The sequence below is a fragment of the Mus musculus genome, chromosome 1 (genome assembly GCF_000001635.26).
Source record: "Mus musculus strain C57BL/6J chromosome 1, GRCm38.p6 C57BL/6J".
Classification (NCBI taxonomy): Eukaryota; Metazoa; Chordata; class Mammalia; order Rodentia; family Muridae; genus Mus; species Mus musculus.
Genome location: NC_000067.6, coordinates 139,871,324 through 139,886,705, shown reverse-complemented (window position 1 = coordinate 139,886,705; position 15,382 = coordinate 139,871,324). Strand labels below are relative to the sequence as shown.

Here is a 15,382-nt window from a genome sequence, read left to right as displayed (position 1 = left end):
GAATGATTTTTTTTCACTTTAAGACAGTATTATGGTATACTTATTAAATAATTTGAATAAAAGAAGCAAATATACATAACCAAGATAGAACAAATCAAACAATAATTATAGCTGGTTGTATTATGGCATTCATTCTTTCCACTGGGAAAGAGCACACACTTAGACTCAATTCAAGTTTAGATTAAATTAATTTATTCTTACTGATAGCAGCACAGAAAGGGGTTAAGGGGAGCGTTTATAGAGTTGGATACCAAAAGGTGTGCATTACAATTATCTATGGAATCTACAGCTGAACAAAAGAAAGCATTTTAGTCTCCTCAATTGTTCATCTTTACCATTGTACACTAGTAAAACGACCACTTCATTCCTGTCTAACAAAAGCAAAAAACAAACTGTTAAATATCTTACAACAGGAATTCCAGCATCCCAAACTTGTTTTCTTTAGTTTTGTTTATTTTTCTTTTTACTTATTCTTCTCTCTTACTATATACCCCAACTGCAGCCTCTCTTCCCTCAACTCCTCCAATTTCCCACCATCCATTCTCCACCAGACTCACTTCTCCTCCCTTCTCCTTCAGAAAAGTGCATGCTTTTCATTGATATCCACCGAACATGGCATAACATGATGCAATAAAACTAGACACAAATACTCATTTCAAGGCTGGATGAAGTAGGATAATGTTCTCAAGAGCAGGCAAAAGAATTAGAGACATTTCCCATTCCCTCTATTAGGAGTCCCACAAAATGCCCAAGCTAAGCAACAGTATGTATGCAGAGAACTGAGCACAGACACATGCAGGCTCTTTGATTGCAGCTCCAGTCTCTGTAGCCTCTATGATTTCTCCTTAGTTGATTCTGTGGACCATATTTCCCTGCTGTCCCCAGTTCACCCACAAAATTCATTCTATTGCCACTTCCCAGGGTGATCTCCTTCTTACTTAACCCACCTTCTTACTTAGCCTCACTTGGTCTATGGACTGTAACATGATTATCCTTTACTTAATCTTTAATAACTACTTAAGCATTCATATCATTTTTGTCTTTCCAGGTCTGATTGCATCACTCAGGATAGTTTCTTTTTTCTAGTTCCATCATTTGCCTGCAAATTTCATGATGACCTTTTTTTTTTTAACAACTTGTGTAATATATCATTTTATAAATATACTACATTTTTATGCATTCCTCAGTTGTGGGGCATCTAGGTTTTTAAGGTATCCAGCCTCTGGTTGCTGGCCTTCAAGGTAGTGTCAGACATGGCTCTCTCTCACTGCATGGCTCTTAAACTGAACCAATGGGGGGGGTATAAGGGACTTTTGGGATAGCATTTGAAATGTATATGAAGTAAATACCTAATAGAACATTGGAAAAAAAAAAACGGAACCAATCTTTGGTTGGTCATTCCCACAAACTCTGCAGCCACATCTTGGCGACAGAACAAATAGTAGGTTGAATATGTTATGACTAGGTTGCTGTCCCAATTCCTCTACTGGAAGTCTTGCCTGGTTACAGAAGATGGCTGGTTCAGGTTCTTTAAAACTCACTATTCAGACTCTTTACTAGGAACATCCTTAAAGATTCCTTGGAGTTTCCATTGAACTAAGGTGCCATCTTGCCCCTGAAATGCCGCAAATTCTAGTCATCTTTTCCAAACTTTCTCACTCCACTCCATTTGATTCCTCCTGTTACCATCCCTTCAGTTTTGATAATTCAGAAATTATCTTTTATGTGTGACCCTAGTTCAAAATTGTGACTTTTAATTTATACATTAGAAGAAGGGGGATTTTTAAGGCAGAAAAGTATTATTTACTTACTTACTTACTTTTGGTAAAACTCAAAAAATTTTAAAACTTGAAGAAAAATTTTATCATATTGGGGAATGTTTTATATTCTTAATCTGAATAATTAACAATTAACTATCAATTAGAAATACAAGTATAGCAAATGGTTTAAAGTAAGGATGTGCACACGTTTCTTCTGTTTTTTTAATTGCAAAATATACTAACTATATTTTCCTAACTTCAGATACATTAGAAATTATTTTACACATTTTACTTTCCTATTATATTAAACTGAATTATTTTAATACATCTTAGAAATTGTATGACATTAATTTCAAATCTGAGGGAAACAACTTTATGTTGTAAGAATAGGAAAGTTATTACTTTCATATTAATATTTATCTGAAGCAAATCAGATCCAGTGAAAATAAGTTGATTTTTTAAAATCAGTTTTGACATTAATATATTACACTTTCTTATAATTCTCAGAGAATACCATATTGATTTTGAGGCTATATTAGTGCTAGTATGCAACTTTTTTTTTTTTATAAGAAAAAGGGTTACTGAAGCTTCCCTGTGAATGTCCATGAGATAGATAAACCTATCACAATGATTAATTGTATATTCCAATTATCTTACTTTTCAAGAAAGAGAATGCAGTGTTCCCACTCTAGACCGAAAACTAGTCGTTTCCCCCAGAAAAGAAAAATACAGAGTTGGAGATTTGTTGGAATTCTCCTGCCATTCAGGACACAGAGTTGGGCCAGATTCAGTGCAATGCTACCACTTTGGATGGTCTCCTGGTTTCCCTACATGTAAAGGTCAGTATGTGTTTTATATTTGATCAATTAGGATCAGAAGTTTCTTCTTCTTCTTTTAATGTTCCCCATTTATCCAGTATGTCTATAATACTAAAAGTTTCAGGGAAATTGACATCCAAGAAAGACATGTTTTATGTGACTGATAAACAGCCACATATTTATGAGCTTAAAACCAAGCTAACTTGCTCTTTTAAATGTGTTAACAATGTGTTTACACATGTAGACATGATGGCTGAGACTGAAGAGATTTCTTTCATTTTGTCTGCATTATCATTAGAGCTTGTGCTTTTATAGCATATTCCTTCCCTCATATTGCATAGAGTATGTCCAAACATGTAAAAGCAGATTTTAATTAATTCAACACCAGGTATTAAACAAATTAAAATAGATAATAGGTACACTGCTGATGTTTTCTACAATGTGATAACTGTATGATAAAATAGTACCAGTCAATGTGAAAATCATTATAATCAACGCAACAATTACTGAGTGCTTTGCATGTATCTTCAAGCGTTAGGTTTCAAAAATTCTTCCACCTTCAATACATTTGCAATGCTATTTCAGCAAAAGTATTATAGCTGTGAAATGTAAATCTAGTGTAAATACCATTTACTTAGAAAAGTTTTATAAAAAGTGATATGGTGAGTAAACTTTAAATTTCTCCATTTACTAAAATTTTAGACCATAAGATGGACATTTTCATTTATATTTATACACTATTTCTGCAGCAGGTCAAGTAGCATCATGTGCACCACCTCTTGAAATTCTTAATGGGGAAATTAATGGAGCAAAAAAAGTTGAATACAGCCATGGTGAGGTGGTGAAATATGATTGCAAACCTAGATTCCTACTGAAGGGACCCAATAAAATCCAGTGTGTTGATGGGATGTGGACAACCTTGCCTGTATGTGTTGGTAAGTAAAAACATTAATACTTCAAGGATATTTTGTATTTGAAGTGATGCATTTATCATAAATACATTTTTGTGAAACATCTACAGAGGAGGAGAGAACATGTGGAGACATTCCTGAGCTTGAACATGGCTCTGCCAAGTTTTCTGTCCCTCCCTACCACCATGGAGATTCAGTGGAGTTCACTTGTGCAGAAACCTTCACAATGATTGGACATGGGTCAGTTTCTTGCCTTAGTGGAAAGTGGACTCAGCTTCCTCAATGTGTTGGTAAGTATGTATGCATAAAATGGATACTTTATAAAGGTTAATATTTGTATTTTAGAAATATTTACTATTGTACAGGTTTGAAGTTAGTAGGTTTTTTTTTTTGGAAACATCTAGTTTTAAATAATAGGAATCCAAATTTTCGTTCTTTATAATCTAATGAATTTCTTAAGAAGAACAGAAATCATTAATATAACCTATAAAAGTTTGTTCATTACCTTAAGATAAATATAGTTAATTATGAATTTTCTACATTTATTTTTCTATACTCTATTCTACTTTATTATTTGTTCAGATATCAGAGGTTTAGTTTGCTTAATCTGCCTGTAGCCACCTTAATATGACTCTCTCCAGTTATGTCTTGCTGGGCTACAGACTTAATGTTATGAGTCAAATATTTTTACCTTGACTGTATACATTACTTTCCTCCATATCCTTAGCTTTCTCCTAATAAATAATATATTCAGAAGCAAATCAACCACATAGTCACCATGCCCTTTGACCTTCTTTTTCACAGAACATCAGTTTTTGTCTTTTTGTAGACCTTCTTTAGGACAGGGTTAATACTCAGGCGTCTTTACTGCTTGCATCACTCTCGTCAACATTTTAAATGTTATACAAATTTTTCTAATTATTTACTTTCATTTGCACTATGTACATTTCACTCTAGATTTCAAATTATTAAAAATGTTATCCAGGGTCTATATTGAAATGCCAAATTCAGAACACACTCTCATTTTTACCAAATAATTATAATACATAACATATTAAAAAGCATATATATATATTACTTAACTCATAACACAACTAGAACAATTTATTATCATAACTTAATATTGCTATATTATAAAATAATCTACAATGTGAAAGTATTTCTTATTGACTCATATGACAAGAATGTAAAGGAGACAGGTGGTGATTAAAAGCATCTAATTTCTTATACCAATTCTCTCATAAAATATTTTGAAATATTTGTACTCTACATAGTATAACTTAGATGTTCTTTTCTTGTATCGCATCTATCAAAGAAGGAAATGTGAAGTGAAAATTTCTATATCCTATCCCCACATTTTAATTTTGATACTTGTAACATTTTACTGATATTTAAAAATGGGAAAACAACAAATTTGAACATTTTCACCACTTTTAATGCTATGACAAGAGTTGATCATGTCATAATCATAACATACGTAGAACATCTGAGACACTGATTTTTTTTATGCTTTTGTAGTTGCCTAGTACCCATGTCCCTTCATGACACAAATTATCTCTGAGACATAAAAGAGTGGACAGTATACCTAGTTCCCACACTATAGGCCACTTCTGCATGGTAAGTCTCAACATTTTGGTTGGCAGAATATAGAGTGCTAGGCATAGCTTCATCGTGCATTTACAGTATAAATATTTGAATGTAGGAGCTCACTCATTTCTTATGTGTTTTTATTTTTATGGAAATATTTTCATATAGCAACAAATCAACTGGAGAAATGTAGAGCACTGAAATCAACTGCCATAGAAGCAATTAAACCAAAAAGGATTGAATTTAATCATAACTCTATCATGAATTACAAATGTAGAGACAAGAAGTATTATGAACGCTCAATCTGCATCAATGGAAAATGGGATCCTGAACCAAACTGTATAAGTAAGCTTTTTGTTTTGTTTTGTTTTGTTTTGTTTATTGTTTTGTGTTTTTCGACACAGGGTTTCTCTGTATAGCTCTGGCTGTCCTGGAACTCACTTTGTAGACCAGTCTGGCCTCGAACTTAGAAATCCACCTGCCTCTGCCTCCCAAGTGCTAGGACTAAAGGCCTGCGCCACCACCGCCCAGTATAATTAAGCTCTTATTGGCACTGTCTTCTCACGAGTGTCCTAGCCTTTTAAAACTATAGCAGTAGAGTCTTTGTTTCCTTAATAAAATTTTCCTATAATTTTATGTGTGAAATCTTATTCATACTATTTTTACCTCTCCCTTTTCCCACTCCAACTTAACTCTTCTTGTGCTCCCCAATTTCATATCCAATTTATGACCTCTTCTTGGTGTATATGTGTATGTATACATACATATATGAATAATATATACAAATCAAACTTGTATATATAAATTCAATCTGAGACGTCTTTTAAGTATTTCTCCTATGGGTATGTGCTCAGGACTAAGTTCATGGGCTTGGATAACTTATTTGTTTGCTCTCTCATCTAGAGAGGAGGCTGACTATTCCACTGTAGACCTCCATTAGTTGCCTGTAGCTCTTCATTTAGGGGAAGGGACATATAGCATTTTCCCTATCCATACTAATATGTCAGTTGGTATTGTCACCATGCATATCTTGTTAGGTGACTTTTGAGATTTCATGAGTTCAGGTACCCTGCCCTATATGAAGATATTATCTTCTAACACATTTTCTGTCAAAATTCTTTTTAACCTAGGAGTTGATTTAGAAATTACAGCCTCATATTTGTTAGTGACCTGTAGTGTAAAACACAAACAATATTGATCGACATGGCTTTACCTATGTGTCATAATGGTCCCTTATTCTTATAGTTTCACTACATATGACTATTTTATCACAACAAATGTGCTGTCATTCCTATGCTTATGCTTAACCATTATGTCTTTCAGTATGATTGGGTGTTCTGTCAATATAACAGTTTACTTAACTCTTCTAACCATCAACTTACCTGGAAAATTCCAATTTTTTTGATACTCTCCAATCCATGTCAGTAGGCAACAGAGTCAGTCATTCTACTACTATTTCTGCTTCCCTATTTGTATTTATCACTGTTATTTGGAGGCCCTGCTTTATTTGATATTTTAAATATTTCTTAAAGACTAAACTTCACAGAAGTATTTCTATGCCATTTCAAAATTAAACCTACTACATGTGTGTTAATGGAGTGCACATGCTGTCTCTGTTATTTCATCATTTGTTACCATTTTGATTATATCATTAAGTCAGTAATTGTTTTTCTTTCCTGCATAGCTAGCTAGTTGTCCAAAGAATATAGAGAAATGTATTTACTGCACTGTGTTGATTTATTTCTAATAATTCTACTCTACTTAAGCAGAAATATAATAAAAGAATGAAATTATTAGTAACCATTAAGAAAGGAGCCTTTCACGTTTTGAATCTGAGAGATGAATCTGAGGGATGAATCTGAGGTGTTTTGATTTTGTAGTAATTAAAAAAAAAACTTGTCAGAAGAGTGTTAATAACAGAACTACATTATACTGATTGTGAACCATCAGTTTTCACCTCTCTAGCTAGTTCAAGTTAAATGGAATGTCCAGGGTAGTTGAAATATTGAATAACATAATACAAACCAATTTTGATCATACTCGATATTCTTATTGACGAAGAGTCAACGTTAAATTGATTATCAATTGTGATGACTAATACTTATTTTCTACCTAACAGAATCCACATTTCCGAGGAAAACAACTTCTGAGCATATCTGTAATGACGGTTCTTGTTTAGGTCAACTGAGGGGGAACGATCCACTATATGTGTAGGTGACACCATTTTATGGGCAGGATTCCTGGCATAAATACAAAGGGAAAGGTTGACTGTGCATCCTGGTGATAAATACAATATGAGCATCAGCTTCACATTTCTGCTGCCATTGTTTCCCTACACGAAGAGCTAACAAACTCTTCCTTCTTTTCTTCCTATGTTTGTTTCTTTTTTCCATCATTTTCTTCCTTCTTTCTTTATTTCTCTGCGTCTTTCCTTTTCAATCTCCTTCCGTTCTCCTCCTTCTCTCCTAAGCTTCTTTTGTCAGGTATTTTATCACAGCATTGAGAAAAGTATAATTAGTATAATTATACTTATAGTATAATTAGTATAATATAATTATACATTAGTATAAGTAAATGCAAGTACAACTTTCACTAATCAACTGTTATTTATAAAATATTTCATGAAGATTTTTAATGTAGTACAACACATTAGATCACAAATATCCATAGACAGCTCTAGAGAAAGACTCATGTGAGCTTAATCTTAATAAATTATATTTAAGTATATAATTCTGTTAAGATATTTTAAAGGCCAGAAATAATTGAAGTAAATTTTATAAAAATAATATAAAACTGCATTCACAAAGAATGAGAAAAATTTCAAAGGAGATGAAGAATTGCTATATTTAATTGCTATACAAGTGAGATATATAAGGTCAAAAATTACATGGTCATAACTAGTTTGCTATTTAATAAAAAATATTATTTCATAATGTAAGATATTGGGTTTAGTAAAGATCTATGATTTTTGATGTTTTCTATGAAAAGGCAGGATATCCTGTCCTCCTCCACCACAGATTCCAAATTCCCAAGTTATTGAAACCACCGTGAAATACTTGGATGGAGAAAAATTATCTGTTCTTTGCCAAGACAATTTCCTAACTCAGGACTCAGAGGAAATGGTGTGCAAAGACGGAAGGTGGCAGTCATTACCTCGCTGCACTGGTCAGTATCTGTGACTTCCTTTGTACCATTAGAACTCAGATGAGGGGAAAGGTACTGAAAAACAAGGCCATACTATAAATATTCTGGACACATAATTCAAAAAGTATAATCTTATTTTCTTATGTAAGTTTTAATTTTGCTTAACTATTTCTTCATGTAGAAAAAATTCCATGTTCCCAACCCCCTACAATAGAACATGGATCTATTAATTTACCCAGATCTTCAGAAGAAAAGAGAGATTCCATTGAGTCCAGGTGTCATGAACATGGAACTACATTCAGCTATGTCTGTGATGATGGTTTCAGGATACCTGAAGAAAAATGTGATATCCTGTACATGGGGAAATGGAGCACTCCACTTCATTGTGTTGGTTAGAGTGACATGAAAGCAAAATAGTGGTTTTAAACAACTCATTACCAGTAGTCTACTCTCATCCAAGTCAGGAGACAGAATGATTTAGATCGGCACATATACACAATTATATATTTTAACCATATATTTTTACTTGCATAACTCAATCTATGCTGCTTTAGTTGATTGTACTGTTTCTATTGAAATCTAGTTTTACTCTCACATTTATGTTTTTAGATATGGTATATAGTCTGTAGACTTTATTTGCTCATGTGAATTGTATTGTTTTGATTTGCCACCAAGTAGTAAAGTCCAAAATTTCTTTTTCCCATAATGTGCTCCCTACACTCATCCCAAAATATATGGTATTTTCTGAGATTATTAATTCTTTGAAGTTGTTTAATAGATTCAAAATAACAGAATGTGGTATAAGGAAGCACTTCTTACCTTCTTTATGATGACACATCTAGCTTGTTAACATTTCCTTATATTACAGCTACATACAGAATTGATAATACAAGTATTAGGTTTCTATAATATACCTCAAATGACATTTAACTTTTGTTGTTCCTCTTTGTATTCTGTTTTTTGTCTCCCCTTCCTGGAATCCATAACTCCCAACTCTATTTCAGCATCTTATGGACACAATACCTTGCCTCCAGTCCCTTATGCTGTACCTAACCTCTGTTGTTCTGTGGATTGTAATTTGGTTTCCATTGACTTTACACCTGATATCACCTAATGATACCTCACTCAGGATGAGTTTTTATCTATTTCCCATCATTACTGTGACATTCATGATTTTATTTTCTGTGTAATTTCTGTGTAAATGTAGCAATTTTTATCCACTCATCAAGTCATAAATATATTTGGAAACTTATGCAATAACTTGACACTCAAGATGAGCAAATTGGTAGTGATACTTTATTTTTTCCTGTGTGGATCCACCACATATGCCAAATGCTACTATAGTAACAAGGTCCAAGGCTAAATATCCATCTGGTGACAGAGTACATTATGAATGTAATAAAGCTTTTGAATTATATGGGGAACTGGAAATGAAGTGTCAAAATGGAATTTGGACAGAACCACCAAAATGCAAAGATGGGGCATCATTTTCCCTAATGTTACTTTGACAACATAATTTAGTTATTGTACATTACTGGAAATAAACAAGCAGTTTAAATATTTTTTAATTTATTTAATTTATTTAAGTCCCAAATGTTATCTCTCCCCAGTCTCCCTCTCAGAGCACTTCCCCCATGTCCCCTCTACTTCACCTCTGACAAGTTGCCATCTTCCCGGGAGCATCAATTCTATGAAGTATTAGGTGCTTCTTCTCCCTCTGAGGCCAGAAAAGGGAGTCCTCTGCTAGATATGTGCCAGGAGTCTCTAACCAGTCCCTTTATGCTCTTTGGATTGTGGCTTAGTCTCTGTGAGCTCATGGTCTTCCTATGGGCTTTCCATCCCCTTCAGCTCCTTCAATTCATCCCCTCTCTCTCCCATAGGAGTCCCAGACATCCATCCAATGCTATCTCCATCTGTCTCAGTCAGCTGCTAGTAGAGTTTATCAGAGGAAAGCTAGGCTCGGCTCCTGTCTGTAAGCACAACATAGCACCAGTAATAGTGTCAGTTATTTGATGCACTCCCATGGGACAGACAGATCTCATGTTGGGCCAGAAATTGTTCAGAAATTCCTTCAGTCTCTGATCTATTTTTGTCCCTGCATTTCTTTGAGAACAATTTGGGGTCAAAAAATCTGAAGGTGGGTTGATATTACATCCCTCCACTGGGCGTCCAGTTGAACTATTGGAGGTGTTTTCCTCAGATTCCCTTTTCCAACTGTTGAGGTTATTGCTTATGGTCACCCACATTGAGACCTGGGAGCCTCCCAGATCCTGGGTCTCTGGGACTTTAAGGAGGATCCCCTGATGCCTTGTGCCTGGCAGCTTCAGGGTTCCATTTATTTTCCCGGCCTTCTGAGCTTCTCTTATGTTTTACCCCATACCTGATCCTGCCTCTGCCCCCTTTTCTCTTCCTGTCCCCTCTCTCACCCAGATAACACCCAGCTTCTATCTCCCATGATTATTTTATTTCACATTCTAAGTGGGACTGAAGCATCCTCACTTGGGCCTTCCTTCTTGTTTAACTTCTTAGGATCTGTGGGGTGTATCATGGGTACTCTGTTCATTTGGGCTAATAGCCACTTATCAGTGAGTATATACCATTAATGTCCTTTTGGGTCTAGGTTACCTTAGTCAAGATGATTTTTTTTCTAGTTTCACCAATTTGCTTGAAAATTCATGATATCCTAGTTATGAATAGCTAAATATCATTCCATTGTGTAAATGAACCACATTTTCTGTATCCATTCTTCGGGTAAGGGACATCTGGGTTGTTTTCAGCTTCTGGCTATTATGAATATAGTGGAGCACTTTTCCTTGTGGTATGGTAGAGCATCTTTTGGGTATGTGCACAAGAGTGGTATAACTGGGTCTTCAGGTAAAACGATTTCCAATTTTCTGAGGAACTGCCAGATTGTTTTCCAGAGTTGTTGTATAAATTTACAATCGCACTAACAATGGAGAGGTGTTCCCCTTTCTCCATATCCTGGCCAGCATGTAATGTCACTTGAATGATTTGAGAAGCCATTCTGGTTGGTGTAAGGTAGAATCTCGGGGTTGTTTTGATTTGCATTTCTTTAATGACTAAGGGTGTTGATTTTTTTTAACTTTATTTTTTATAATTGGTCAGTTTTTTCCCTTTCCACTTCTTTCAGCTTTCACAAACTGCACCTCTCACCCAAATCCCCTGCCGTCTGCTTTCCTTTAGAAAATCATAGTCCTCCAAGAGACAATAGCCAAGCATGACAACACAAGATACAATAAGACACGTTAAAAATCCTCTCATATTGAGGCTGGACAAAGCAGCCTAACAGGAGTAAAAGAGTCCCAAGAGCAGGTGAAATAGTCAGATGTACAACTACTCCCACTGTTAGGAATATCACAAAAACACCATGCTAACAGCTATAACATACACAGAAGACCTTGTGCAGATTCATACCTTCCTCTTCTTTGCTGCTTAATTCTCTGTGAGCCCATATGAACTGTGCTTATTTGATTCAGTGGGCTAGTTCTCCTGGTGTCCTCCATGCCCTCTGACTCCCAAAATTCCGTTCACCAGCCATCTTCTGTAGAATTCCCTGATCTCCAAGGGAAGGTACCCAATGAAAATCTCCAATTGAGACTCTCTCTTATGCTCCCATCAGCTGCCAGAAAAAGCCTGCCTGATGACAACTTGACAGGACACCCATTTTAGGTGTCTGAACTATCCAATCTTCAGTTCCTGGCCATCCAGTCAGTGTAGAGCTCATGGTCATTCGAGAGATGATTCATTTGTTGAGTGATAGCTCACTACCAAAGTGATAAGAGAAGCATTTTTAATAAAATGAAATGATACAGTTTGGGTGAATATAATAAAGAAATATGGTGGAAATTTTCAACAAATATTCACCAGATTACTGGAACAATTGCTACTAAGTTGAAATGAATCACTTTACAACTAAAGATATTCATTCATTTATTAAAATGTAAATGTATAAACATAATATTTATGTAAGAATTGAGAAAAGATTTTCCAAATGATTATTTTCAAATGTAAATATATAGTGTAATAGAATATCTCCATATGAGAAAAAACATTTTATTTGTTAGCTTTCTTTATTTCTTACATGTTGCATTCAACATGTGTGAATTTTCAGTGAGTACATGCTAAATTTAGATGTATAAGCACAGAAATTGTCTATTTTACCTCAATTAATTATTATTGTATATGGACTATATATTTACGATGGACATATTTAAATCATTCCTATAAAGAATCATTAGCCTGGTGTGGTGGCACATGCTTTTAATCCCAGCATTTGAGAGGCAGAGGCAAGCGAATTTCTGAGTTCAAGGCCAGCCTGGTCTACATCGTGCTTTCCAGTACAGCAAGGGCTATACAGAGAAACCCTGTCTCATACAACAACAACAACAATAACAACAAAAAACAAATAAAACAAAAACAAAAAAAGAAAAGCATCATATATTGCCTAGTCCAACAATCAAATCTCACTATTCAGATAATTTATATGTGAAAAGATTTTTAGTGTGTTTTTTATTATCATTTCATTTGTTACTTTGTATTTGGATTCTCTGTTTATGGATCTTTTTTTTTTTAATCTTTTTATACAGTCCAGTCCTTATCCCCCAACTTACACCCTCTGACCGTTTTTCATACCTGATCATGTTCCCCTTTTCCCTTCTCCCACTCAGGTCCCTCCCTCTCCCCTCCACCCATGATTGCTTTCCTCTCCCTTCCAGGTGGGACTAAGGCATCCTCAATTGGGCCCTTAGGCTTATTTATATTCTTGTGGTTTGAGGATTGTATCCATACTTTTTTGACTAATATCTACTTATTAGTGAGTACATACCATGCCTGTCCTTTGGGTCTGAGTTACTTCATTCAGGATAATATTTTCTAGTTCCATCCATTTGCCGGCAAAGCTCAGATGTCCTCATTCTTAGTAGCTGAGTAGTATTCCATTGTGTAAATGAACCATATTTTCTGTATCTGTTCTTCTGTTGTGGGACATCTGGGTTGTTTCCAACTTCTGACTAGCACAAATATGGTCACTATGAACACAGATGTGGCATGCTGTGACATCATTTGGATATATATGCCCAAGAGTGGTGTAGCTGGATCTGCAGGTATATCTATTTCCAGATTTCTGAGGAAAATCCAGATTGATTTCCACACTGGTTCTATCAGTTTGAAATCTCAACCAATGGAAGAGTGTTCCTCTCTCTCTACACTCTTGCCAACATGTGCTGTTACCTTATTTTTTACCTTAGCCATTCTGATTGGTGTAAGGTAGAATCTCGGAGTCACTTTGATTTGAATTTCCCTGATGAATAAGGACTTTGAACATTTCTTTTCGTGCTTCTCAGCCAATAAGAATTCATCTCTTGTGATTTGTTGTTGTTGTTGTTGTTGTTGTTGTTGTTGTTGTTGTTGAGTTCTATATCCAAATTGATAAGGTTTTTTTGGTTTCATGGTGGTTGGTTTCTTGAGTTCTTTATATATTTTGGATAGTAGTCCTCTATTGAATGGAGGGTAAGTAAGATTTTTATCTAATTTGTAGGTTGACAATTTTTCCTATTGAGAATATCCTATGCCATATAGAAGCTTTTCAGTTTGATGTGGTCCCATTTATCAATTCTTGATCTTAGGGAATGAGATACTGGAGTTCTGTTTAGGAAATTTGTCCCTGTGCCAATGAGTGCAAGGCTCTTCCCCAATTTCTTTTCTATTTGATTCAGTGTTTCTGCCTTATGTTTAGGTCCTTCATCCACTTGGACTTGACCTCTGTGCAAGGTGGCAAATATGGATCTATTTTCATTTTTCTACATACTGACTGTCAGTTAGAATAGAACCATCAACTGAAGATGCTTTCTTTTTTCCAATGTATCTTTTTGGCATCTTTGTCAAAGATTACATGTCCTTAAATGAGTGGGTTTTTTTGTGGGCCTTCAATTCTATTCCACTGATCAAAGTGTCTGTCTCTGTACCAGTATCATGGAGTTTTTATCACTATTGCATCTTGAGGTCAGGAATGGTGATTTCCCCCCCAGAAGTTATTTTCACTATTCTGGGTTTTTTGTTTTTCCAGATGGACTTGAGAATTGCTCTTTCCATGTCTTTGAAGACTGTGTTTTACTTCTCATGGTGATTGCATGGAATCTGTTGATGACTTTTGGTAGGATGCCCAGTTTTACTATGTTAATCCTGCTGATCCATGAGCATGGGAGGACTCTCTATTTTCTGAGGTCTCCTTTGATTTCTTTCTTGAGAAACTTTCAGTTCTTGTCATACAGATATTTCACTTGTTTGGTTATAGTTACTCCAAGATAATTCATACTATCTTTGAATATTCTGAAGGGTATTGTTTTCTTATTTCATTCCCGGTCTGCTTATCATTTACATAAAGGACAGTTGTTGATTTGTTTGAGTTAATTTTATGTCCAGCCACTTTTCTCTAGTAAAACTATTTTGGTTGCCTATGTTTACTATCTTATCATCTGAAAATAGTGATACCCTGAATTTTTCCTTGCCAATTTGTATCCTCTTGATCTCCTTCTGTTTTCTTATTGCTCTAACTAGAACTTTGATTACTCTATTGAATAGATATGGAAAAGTTGACTTCCCTATCTTGTCCCTTATTTTATTGGGATTGCTTCAAGTATCCCTTAATTTAATTTGATATTGCCTGTGAGTTGGCTGTATATTGCTTCTATTTTGTTTAGATACGAGCCTTGAATTCCTGATCTCGCCACTACTTTTAATATGAAGGGGCGTTATATTTTGTCAAATGCTTTTTTCAGCATCTAATGAGATAACCATGTGATTTTTTTCATTGAGTTTGTTTATATAATAGATTATGTTAATGGATTTTGTATATTGAACCAATCTTGCATCCCTGGGATGATGCCTACATGATCATGGTGAATGATGGCATGGATTCAGTTTGCTAGAGTTTTATTGAGTACTTTTGCAAAATTGGTCTGATATTCTCTTTTTCTTTTTTAATCCTTGTGTGGTTTAGGTATCAGTTTCCACATGCATGTGGTTTTTCTGTTGATTTGGTGTTACTGGAAACCAGCCTTAGGCTAAGGTGATCTTATAGGATGCATGTTATTATTTTAATCTTCTTGTATTGGTTGAGGCTTGTTTTGTGATTCATTATATG

The 15,382-nt window shown here is 34.9% G+C and overlaps 1 pseudogene; it reads left to right on the top strand.

Annotated features, from left to right (window-relative positions):
• Gm16332 (predicted gene 16332) overlaps positions 1-8,612 on the top strand; it is a 58,384-nt pseudogene extending 49,772 nt beyond the window's left edge.